General features: G+C 35.9%; 1 non-coding gene across 1 annotated transcript; it reads left to right on the top strand.

The window, feature by feature from the left end:
• Positions 1-7420: 7420 nt before the first annotated feature.
• On the top strand, positions 7421-7528 carry LOC140869858 (U6 spliceosomal RNA). The gene has a single exon (XR_012146849.1). It is a non-coding gene; the product is annotated as a U6 spliceosomal RNA (small nuclear RNA).
• Positions 7529-12300: the final 4772 nt, after the last annotated feature.

The following is a 12300-nucleotide window of genomic DNA, read 5'->3' as shown; positions in this document are numbered from 1 at the left end:
ATAGAGGAGCATCTCCATATTCAAGGTCATTTTTCTCTCCAACTTGAGTTTTCTTATTTTGGGAGATTATCATTGTGCTCTTGGCTGACTTGAACGTCGGAGTGCCTACGCCGGGAAACCACCCGGCGCCTCTGACATTTGTTTGTGACGCAGGTGACGATCCACGAAGTTTCAGTTTACTCTACAAGGTTCACCTTACGCTACGTGTTTACCTTATGGTGCAAGGTTCACCTTACGCTACATGTTTACCTTACGCTGCAAGGTTCACCTTACGCTATGTGAATGCTCTACGTCGCAAGGTTCAGTCTAAAGACCTTACGTACCAATATTTGTATTTTTTGGCTACATGGCCCAAGCCCATTAAACACTCCTAAAAACTCTAATTGGGCTTAAACTTAATCAATACTAATTAATTAATATATTAGTATCCATCACCGTTGTTTAATGCACTTATGAACGTAAGATGGTGTATAATTTTTATATTCATTTCGTGTTTGTTTTATTTTTTTAAGTTAAATCGATTTCATCCATTATCCGTAATGACGTTATACGTGAGTTGCATCGGTCTTTTTTCTTCATCCACGTGATCAACATATAATACGTATGATATGAGTGAAATTTATAAATATATCATTTGACAATTATGATTGATTTAGATTTAACAAACATTTAATATGTTATTTTAAAATAATGCTAAACACAATAATCATGCAGTTAAAACACACAAAACAATATATTATTCATCTTTGTCCGGTATCTTTGTATACCGTTTGGCATCATGGATGAGATGTACGATAGATGAATAAAAACATGATGAGATGTGGATAAGCAAGACATAGATATGAATAATATGTGATTTTGTATGTTTTTTATTTTGTAGGATTATTGTGTTTATTCTCTTAATCATCATTGTCAATTTCACACAATTTCACTCATCCTCCACTAATACCATGAGTTAAGAGATATTTGTCATCAAGCCTACATCTAATGTTATACCGGTTCATAAGATATCATTGGGTTAACAAAAAAATGAGAAAAACATGGGATGAGTAAAAATTTGTGTCTCATCCCACTATCATCTCATGTATCAAACAGTACCTTGATGTATATTACACCATTTACTTATCCCTTAGAGGCTTAGACCCTTGCTCATCTCATTCATAGCATCAAACTGGATCGTAGGCTAAAAAGGTGAAAGGGGCCGTGTCCTGATTTAATATTTAATGATCAAACAACCAGGATTAATTAATGTAAACAGCGAAAACGAGTTAAAAATTTGTGTTTGGGCCTACAGAAATTTCGGCATGACCTATTCGTAAATAGGACATCCCAAAAACCTGTACAACACAACCAGCAATATATACTCGAAAATAGAGTCACAACTCCAATTTACAAACCTATAGCCGCACTGGCCAGGACTAATGTAACACCCGGAAATTTTAATACGTAAATTCGCATGCATAATTAGGAGAAATTAATTTTTAAAATAAGGGTTAAATGAATTTATGTGTTATTATGTGATTTATATGCATGATTTAAGTTATTTTAGCATTTAACCCAAAATTAGTGATTTTTGTGATTTATGGAAATTAATTGGTTTTGATCGCGTAGACGGGACCGTGGACGGACGAGATACCAAAATATTTAGCCAAAAATATTTTATGAGTTTTATGAGCCTTAAAATAATATTTTAAGGTATTTTGTCAAGAAAATTTTAGTATTTAGTTATATATTTATTTAAGGGGCTATTTTTAGCCAAAATTAGTCTCTTTATTGACTTTTATTAATTTTTAAAATTTGCCTATTTAATAATTTCGAGATTAGGAGATATTTTATCAGATTTTTATTATTATTAGAGAGTTTTAAATTATATTTTTCTATGGTATATTATCTATATTATTTAGTTAATATTTATTATACAAAAAAAATTATCCTAAACCAAACCCTACACTCTAAACTCACGTCTAAGCCGCCTCCATCCTCTCCCTCACCTTCTCCTTCATCGGCTTCAACAGAAACAACAGCCCCATAGCCGAAAGCTTTGAGTTCTTTGAGTTATTTTGGAGTTTCGTCGTCCCGGAGTCCCGTAAACGCATCGTTCGTTGTCAAATAATTACGAAAGGCATGTTTAATTCTTTTCTCAACACCATATAAGCTATTATTTTGGTTTTTACAGCAGAAAGTTTGTGGTATATATGTTTGTTGTTCAGAAGTATATGCAGATGGTATTTTCCTTTCCTTTTTCTCACGTTTTGCTTGATCTTTCATGAGTATGATCACGTTTTTTATGCATGGTAAAGGTCCAGGCGGCTAATCCACATCTGAGGGCATGTCTTAGGGTCCTTGTGGTCGTGTGGCCCTGTTGGTTTTGTCCATGGTTGGTCTGAAACGAAGCACTTCTCCTCTAGTGCACCAGATCGCGCAGATTTGTGTTCTGAGGGAGAAGGCTTCGTTCTCCCTCCTCAGGCCACTATTTTGGGTGAGGTTTGTTGGGTTGGAACCTACTAGATGTTGGCTGAGTTTTTCAATTGGTTTCGCGATTTTAGGTGGTCGGAATCTCGAGAACGAAGCAAAACGCCACAGCTGCTCCTGTCTGCGCGCGAGCTGCGGGTAGGCAGTTTTGCAGAGCTTCGTTCTCCCTCTATACTTGATGGTTTGGGCTGGTTCTTACATGGTTGGAAACGTCTTGAAGAGGGCTAGAGGTAGGTGGTGGTGCTCCGGCCAGTGGACGGCCGGAGCATGGCGGCAACTGCCCCGGAAGGCTGCTGCTCGCGCAGCCGAGGGCAAGGAGAGGGGGGGTGTCGGGTAGGGGGTTTCTGGGTGGTTCCGGGTCGGGTCAGGGTAGTGGGTCGGTTCAGTAGGGTCTAGGGTCGGGTCAGGCATGTCCGGGTCCGGGCTAGGTGGGCCGGGCTCGAGTATTTTAATTTTAAAATGTTTAATGTTTTAATTGGATTTTTGGGCCATTTAATTAGAAATAAAATTATTTGGGCTTCCAATTAATTTTATTTGGGCTTTTTAAATTATTTTTAAGTTAACCCAATAATTTTATGGGCCCGTGGGCCCATTGGAATTTTTGGGCTAGTCAGTGATTTTATTGGGTCAGTCTAGGAATTTTTATGAATTAATTAGTTATTGGGCCTAAATATTTTTATTTAAGCCCAATAACATTTAAGTATTTTATTTTAGTAAAAATTATAATTTTTAAAATTAATTATTTAATTATGGGCTTTAAGTTAGTTAACAGGCTTTAAGTCAGTTAAGGGGTTAGTAGAGAGACCAGCAGTCTGGACCAATCCATGAAAATAAACTAAGTCCGGAATATATATTTAATTATTTTTATGCATGAAGTCTATTTTAAGTAAAAGTATATTTATTATTAAAATTAATTAAATATATATTACGGACATATTTTAAGTGCATGCATACATGAAATATTTTATGATGTGTTTATGATTAAGATTTGAGCATGAAAAATATTTTTATGGAAATTGAAGTGATGTGACAGCATAGAAGTGGGTTTTACCACTGACACAGAGGTAGTTCTACTACCGGCATAGAAGTGGGTTTTACCACTGGCACAGAGGTAGTTTACTACCAGCATAGAGGTGGATTTATCCACCGCCACGTACGATGGTTCTTTAGACTGATCAGTCAGCACAGTTATTAGTCACATTCATGGATATGACCATACACAGTTTTTATGTTTATGACATGCTCAATTATGTTATGTATGATGAAGAAAGTTATGTTATGTATAAGATTTATGATTAAGCATTTATGTTATGAAAAATGTTTCCACGCATGCTCATGTACATGTATATGTATTAGTATTTACGTGATGCATTATTTTTAACCTTGTTATAAAGGATTAGACATGTTGAGCCTCTAGGCTCACTACGCTTATATGGTGCAGGTGAGTATGATGTAGCTCCTACCGGTGGCGAGGACGTATGAGCGAGCATGGCAGTGGCCCCGTGACCGTCTCGCTAGAGTTTTATTTATGCATGAGTTATTTATTTAGGATATTTTTATGTTTTCAGTGGTTATGATTACTTATTGATTTTTCATGATTTTAGTAGACATAAGTTATAAATTTTTATTATAGACATTATTTTATCTATTGCATGACTCAAGATTTTATCAAATAAATGTTTATTATTTTATTAAGCGAGTTATTATTTGTAATATTATTTTTAAAGTTTATACATATATGTATGGGCGTATATGTATATAGTATAGCATAAAAAAAAAAAAAGTTTTTCCGCATTTAGTAGTACTAGGGCGTTTCAATTGGTATCAGAGCACGGTCCTCGGAGGGTGTCCATCTGCCACGTGAAGCTCAGAAATCCTGCTACTGGTCTGTAAGTTTTAAATGTTTTAATAAGATTTAGAAGGAGCATATGTATTAATTTTAAGTATTTCATGTTCAGTAAGACTTTTGAAACTCTTAGTTATGCATTGCGATTTACGTAAAGAAATATGTGGTGGTACAGAATGCCTCCCAGACAGATTCCGTCGAATTTCGAGGACGAAATTCAATTTAAGGGGGGGAGAATTGTAACACCCGGAAATTTTAATACGTAAATTCGCATGCATAATTAGGAGAAATTAATTTTTAAAATAAGGGTTAAATGAATTTATGTGTTATTATGTGATTTATATGCATGATTTAAGTTATTTTAGCATTTAACCCAAAATTAGTGATTTTTGTGATTTATGGAAATTAATTGGTTTTGATCGCGTAGACGGGACCGTGGACGGACGAGATACCAAAATATTTAGCCAAAAATATTTTATGAGTTTTATGAGCCTTAAAATAATATTTTAAGGTATTTTGTCAAGAAAATTTTAGTATTTAGTTATATATTTATTTAAGGGGCTATTTTTAGCCAAAATTAGTCTCTTTATTGACTTTTATTAATTTTTAAAATTTGCCTATTTAATAATTTCGAGATTAGGAGATATTTTATCAGATTTTTATTATTATTAGAGAGTTTTAAATTATATTTTTCTATGGTATATTATCTATATTATTTAGTTAATATTTATTATACAAAAAAAATTATCCTAAACCAAACCCTACACTCTAAACTCACGTCTAAGCCGCCTCCATCCTCTCCCTCACCTTCTCCTTCATCGGCTTCAACAGAAACAACAGCCCCATAGCCAAAAGCTTTGAGTTCTTTGAGTTATTTTGGAGGTTCGTCGTCCCGGAGTCCCGTAAACGCATCGTTCGTTGTCAAATAATTACGAAAGGCATGTTTAATTCTTTTCTCAACACCATATAAGCTATTATTTTGGTTTTTACAGCAGAAAGTTTGTGGTATATATGTTTGTTGTTCAGAAGTATATGCAGATGGTATTTTCCTTTCCTTTTTCTCACGTTTTGCTTGATCTTTCATGAGTATGATCACGTTTTTTATGCATGGTAAAGGTCCAGGCGGCTAATCCACATCTGAGGGCATGTCTTAGGGTCCTTGTGGTCGTGTGGCCCTGTTGGTTTTGTCCATGGTTGGTCTGAAACGAAGCACTTCTCCTCTAGTGCACCAGATCGCGCAGATTTGTGTTCTGAGGGAGAAGGCTTCGTTCTCCCTCCTCAGGCCACTATTTTGGGTGAGGTTTGTTGGGTTGGAACCTACTAGATGTTGGCTGAGTTTTGCAATTGGTTTCGCGATTTTAGGTGGTCGGAATCTCGAGAACGAAGCAAAACGCCACAGCTGCTCCTGTCTGCGCGCGAGCTGCGGGTAGGCAGTTTTGCAGAGCTTCGTTCTCCCTCTATACTTGATGGTTTGGGCTGGTTCTTACATGGTTGGAAACGTCTTGAAGAGGGCTAGAGGTAGGTGGTGGTGCTCCGGCCAGTGGACGGTCGGAGCACGGCGGCAACTGCCCCGGAAGGCTGCTGCTCGCGCAGCCGAGGGCAAGGAGAGGGGGGGTGTCGGGTAGGGGGGTTCTGGGTGGTTCCGGGTCGGGTCAGGGTAGTGGGTCGGTTCAGTAGGGTCTAGGGTTGGGTCAGGCATGTCCGGGTCCGGGCTAGGTGGGCCGGGCTCGAGTATTTTAATTTTAAAATGTTTAATGTTTTAATTGGATTTTTGGGCCATTTAATTAGAAATAAAATTATTTGGGCTTCCAATTAATTTTATTTGGGCTTTTTAAATTATTTTTAAGTTAACCCAATAATTTTATGGGCCCGTGGGCCCATTGGAATTTTTGGGCTAGTCAGTGATTTTATTGGGTCAGTCTAGGAATTTTTATGAATTAATTAGTTATTGGGCCTAAATATTTTTATTTAAGCCCAATAACATTTAAGTATTTTATTTTAGTAAAAATTATAATTTTTAAAATTAATTATTTAATTATGGGCTTTAAGTTAGTTAACAGGCTTTAAGTCAGTTAAGGGGTTAGTAGAGAGACCAGCAGTCTGGACCAATCCATGAAAATAAACTAAGTCCGGAATATATATTTAATTATTTTTATGCATGAAGTCTATTTTAAGTAAAAGTATATTTATTATTAAAATTAATTAAATATATATTACGGACATATTTTAAGTGCATGCATACATGAAATATTTTATGATGTGTTTATGATTAAGATTTGAGCATGAAAAATATTTTTATGGAAATTGAAGTGATGTGACAGCATAGAAGTGGGTTTTACCACTGACACAGAGGTAGTTTTACTACCGGCATAGAAGTGGGTTTTACCACTGGCACAGAGGTAGTTTACTACCAGCATAGAGGTGGATTTATCCACCGCCACGTACGATGGTTCTTTAGACTGATCAGTCAGCACAGTTATTAGTCACATTCATGGATATGATCATACACAGTTTTTATGTTTATGACATGCTCAATTATGTTATGTATGATGAAGAAAGTTATGTTATGTATAAGATTTATGATTAAGCATTTATGTTATGAAAAATGTTTCCACGCATGCTCATGTACATGTATATGTATTAGTATTTACGTGATGCATTATTTTTAACCTTGTTATAAAGGATTAGACATGTTGAGCCTCTAGGCTCACTACGCTTATATGGTGCAGGTGAGTATGATGTAGCTCCTACCGGTGGCGAGGACGTATGAGCGAGCATGGCAGTGGCCCCGTGACCGTCTCGCTAGAGTTTTATTTATGCATGAGTTATTTATTTAGGATATTTTTATGTTTTCAGTGGTTATGATTACTTATTGATTTTTCATGATTTTAGTAGACATAAGTTATAAATTTTTATTATAGACATTATTTTATCTATTGCATGACTCAAGATTTTATCAAATAAATGTTTATTATTTTATTAAGCGAGTTATTATTTGTAATATTATTTTTAAAGTTTATACATATATGTATGGGCGTATATGTATATAGTATAGCATAAAAAATAAAAAAAAAGTTTTTCCGCATTTAGTAGTACTAGGGCGTTTCAATCTTTCGGGGACATCCGATAAAATTGGAACGATACAGAGAAGATTAGCATGGCCCCTGCGCAAGGATGACACGCATAAATCGAGAAATGGTATCAAAGCCGACCTCTCTTAGTACGGTATGGTTCGGGGACGAACCAAGCGAAGCTGGTGGGCATGTGACGCCCGGGGCTGAGGAGGCAGGGAGTGATCGCCGGTGCCAAGAGGTTGCACGGACAATGAGCGGCTCCTGGTAGGCTTCTAGGCGGAGGGAGACATGAATGAACCGATCCCGTGCCTGAATGAGAGGGGATTCTGAGACTGTGTAGGTATGGGACTACATAGTTGAGGAGGGCTTAAAAGATTTCATATGTACTGCTCATATCAAGAAGGTGCATCTTCTTTTCGGAAGCTCATCACATAAGAACTCCAAAGTTAAGTGTGCTTGACTTGGGGCAATTATAGGATGGGTGACCCCCTGGGAAGTTTTCCAGGATGCGTGTGAGTGAGGACATAAGCACGCTGAAAAGACCCGTCTTGATACAGTGGGGCGTTACAACTAAACACATGCAGAGCCGGCAAGGCTCGATCACACAAATAACAATTCAAAACAAGGTCCAAAACTATTTATACAGATACACAGGGCATCACCCCGACAAATATAAAACTCGCTAAACTGATATATATATATACATATATCTGGGAACTCGACTCCACGCTCGCCTCACTGGGTACCACTAGATGACGCTCCACCAGATGCGTCAAATCCCCCTGGATAACCTGCTATGGAATCACAAACAACCACAGCATAAAAAGAAAACAGGGGTCGGACCCCAGTACGACGAACTATAAAAATTACGACAAGTATAACTGACATGAATAAAATCAAGTACAATGCAATGAAATGCAATGTAATGCGTGACAGGTATCAATGAAATAAGGGATACCAAAAGGAGTCCAAATAATCGTATCACAATAAACTCAGTGGCCACCCGTGCCAGGAACGCAGCAGACCTCGAATCATCACTGCTAATCCATACACGTAGCATCGGAGGGTGACAGGAGCGACCCGTCCAGCCTCATGCTGTCATCAGGAGTGTCGTACGTAGCATCGAGAGCACGGTTGCTACCCGCTCGGTCTCGTGCTAACTCAGGAGTGCAATAAATAATGTCACTCGCTCCATCGATGACTCAATACATCTCAAGAGATCAATATCAATAGCAATCAAAGGAGTCAAGGCTCAACGTGCTATGAAAAATTAGTAAAATGAGTGAATGCAATCATATAATCCACATAAGCACATAAAACACGTTAGCACTCATTACAAAATACTTAATATCATTACATGCCATTATAGGCGTCGTAATATAAACAGCTCATACGTACCTCAACCAATTCTTAATTTACCATAGAAATTATTCCAAATATTTCTCGGATATTCCAATCCCAAATTTTCAGAATCTGTAATTTCAGAAAAATTGCTCATAAATCCTAAAATTCATATTTAATATTAAAACATCCTATTAATGACCAAATATCGAATATACGACTCTAAAAGTCGAATTACCTAAATATAAATAATCTGAAATTGTCCATAATTAGTTACTAAATCCTAAATTACTATAAGACAATTCTAACACAGTGAAACATTTAAATAGTAATTGCAATAATCCTAAAAGTCAAAAATCCCCAACTACAATAATCTGAAATTTCGAAATAATGCTAGAATAATTTCAAAAAAATAGCCAATACCTCCAATCGAGTCCGATATAATACCTACAACCAATAATAAATCAAATATTAATTATCGGAAGTCGATTGAATCAAAATTTCCAAAATTCGAAACACTAATCTCGAAATCTACCTCAAATATTCGAATTAGAGGTCTAATCAACCGAAACAACAACCTTCTACACTCCGGCGGCGATCGGCGACGGCGAACGACGGTGAACGACGGCGGCTGGTGCGACGGGTTTTCGGAAATCTCAATAAAAATATGAAATATAGGTACCGAAAGATAGCTCTCGTCGAGAGGATTCCAGAACTATATTTACTTTTGAAATCCGGCCAAAAACGAAGAAAATACGGAGATTTGAAGCGATAGGAAAATTTGAAGAAAAGAAACAAAAGAAATGAAGAAGAAGAAGACGCGATGCAGGCGGAGAGAGAAACAGTCTGAATATATATATCCATATCTATTTAATTAGATATGTATTGTTTTAATGTGTGTCTTATTTTATTCATTCGGGGTTCAAACTTGACCCGGTTCGAGTTATTTCAACTCCTGTGTGCTCTATTAATAACATATTTATTTTAATATCGTCTATAAACCGATATTTATAAATACATATTTTTAACACATAAATTAATTAATATAGTAAAATCGGGTACTTAAAAAAGGTGTGATAAACTACAAGGAAATTCAAACAAAACAAAAACAAACCTCTGATATTTAACCTCAAGGATCTCAAAGAGAGACAGACAACGCCTACAATGTTAGATATCTTCGTTTTAAATTCAAGTTACCAGTACTGATAGGAGATCAACACCTTGAAGATAGAATGTAACATGATACAACTTAGAGTAGAATTTTCCAGATATTACGTACACAACAAAAAAACAAGAAACAGATATAATTCATGGCACACAATTGATACTGTTATAAGACGACAGGCCGCAATTTAATATCAGAAAATATAAGCTATGAATATTTTATATAATAGAAAGAGAAGAAACAGATAAGAGATAATCATTAAGAACGACTTAAAGCAACCGAAAGTCATCATAAAGCTTCCAATTCAATAAGCTACGGTATAATAATAACCAAATCTGGGTCGAGCTTCTAATCCCATGCATGGCAATTTTTTTTACTATGCCCCTTAAATTTATTTTTAAAAAAGTCAATATCAGAAAATATAAGCTATGAATATTTTAAAAATTGAAAGAATCCACATTGTGAGCTACTCATAAAGAAATAAAGCAAAGTTTCAAAAATAATGTTTAAGCGCGCTTGCATTTGACACATGAAAAAAATAATAAAACAGATTTAATAAAAAAAAAAGGGAAGATGAATTATGGATTTTGTAAACACATTTCAGGGGTTAAGCCAAAGTAACACGGGTGTAAAATATTTAATAGATTGGGCATAATCAGCAAAAAAAAACTTAAAGTAACCCACATCTGTCACAAAACTTTAAATTAGGAGCTATCTGTGCTCCCGTTTCCATACATATTTGTCTGAAACCTCCACGCTTTTCCTTTGATATTCCCCAAGAACTCGAAGTCTAATTCGTCGTGCGTCTTTCGAAATATATCTCCATTTGTCGTCTGCATACATATCATGATCAATTATATACTAGTTAATTAGTATATTTATATATGTACGTAAAGCCATGTAAATTGTTACATGTTATATGTATATATTTATATATTTCTACGTACATAGAACGCGACTACGATTCCGGCTGTATAATCGGACGGGAGCTTTAATTTTGCGCTGAAGAAGCCATGGTTGTAGAGGTCTGAGGATTTAAATCCCGAGCCTGCAGCAGACAAGTGAATAAAAGCAAAGCTGATTAAATATTCATAAATAAGCATTAATATTTTTTAGTTAAAAAAAATGGCATAATTATTTAAATTGATTCCGCATGGGAGAAAAAAAAAGATTCATATATATATTTTAAAAAACGTGCCTGTGAATTGGTTGAGGTGGAGTTGAACGGACCGATCATAGGCGGAGCGGACGATATTCGAATCGCCGAATAAATTAGTGAAGCCTCTGTTGAATGGGATGGTGGATACGTTGAAGCCTGCAGCAGCGAAGCTTATGTATGATACTTGAATTAGAACAAGGAAGAAAGACATAGAATAGGGGAACTTATCCATGTCTTGTAGTGTTATTACAACTGTTTTGTTTTCTCAAGTTTCTTGTATATATATATATGTGTGTGTGTGTGTGTGTCATGAAAGAATTGTGTGTTATTGTGTTAAAAAATAATTGGTAAGAAGGATGAGCTGGGTCTAATGATCATTTGTTTAATCAGTGGACATTAGAAAAATCGGAGTTTCAATCAAGGGTATTTATGGGAATTACGGGGTGTTTATGGAAATTATTTGATATGGGGAAATATAAAAAGACTTGTTCCATTGATTTCATCGTGTAAAACAATTTATTACATCTAGAATTCAATAAATTGTGACAAATAAATTTATAAACCATGAAAACGGGAGCACAGATAACAAAATCAACTTAATTTATAACCATATACTTGTTCCCACATCTAGAATTCAATAAATAATTTGTTATTTATAAATCACTTTTCACAATTGTTTGTTTGTCTGGCTCAGTCGCGAGAGGTACTCCTCTTTACTTGCCGGCTTGACAAAGCGCATAGAAGGTACTCTTCTTTACTTGCCTGCTTGACAGAGCAGCGACAGTATATCGATTTCTAATTTGGGCTTATAGATGGTGTTTCCAGCTCATTCGAACCCCCAAACTTTTTTTGATTTATAAATTAAAAATCCAATTAAACACATATTTTTTAATTAAAAACATTATACAATTTTTTTTAATTTTTTTCAACTCTTCCCGCTGTCACTCTCCTATCTCCCTCCCAAAAACTCCCCTAATTTCTTTTCTTCCTCCCATCGTCTTGCTCGCTTCCTTCTACGCCAAAAATCGTCGCCCAACACCAGCTCTATCATCCTCCAATCTCGTCTCGTCTGCTTTCCTTTTCCTACGTTGATCGAAATTATAAGTACGTGCATTTGTTTTTTTTTTATGGTTATTTAATTGCGATTTCTTTGTCGTGACCGAATTGTTCAAACCTCTGTTCTTCTTCGTCATTGCCCCGCATTCGATTACCCGAACAAGTTCTCGGAGATAACGTTCTTGAT

This window comes from Henckelia pumila, chromosome 4, assembly GCF_033568475.1.
Source record: "Henckelia pumila isolate YLH828 chromosome 4, ASM3356847v2, whole genome shotgun sequence".
In the NCBI taxonomy this organism is placed as follows: Eukaryota; Viridiplantae; Streptophyta; class Magnoliopsida; order Lamiales; family Gesneriaceae; genus Henckelia; species Henckelia pumila.
Note: the sequence above shows the minus strand (reverse complement) of the source record. Positions and strands in the feature narration are given on the sequence as shown.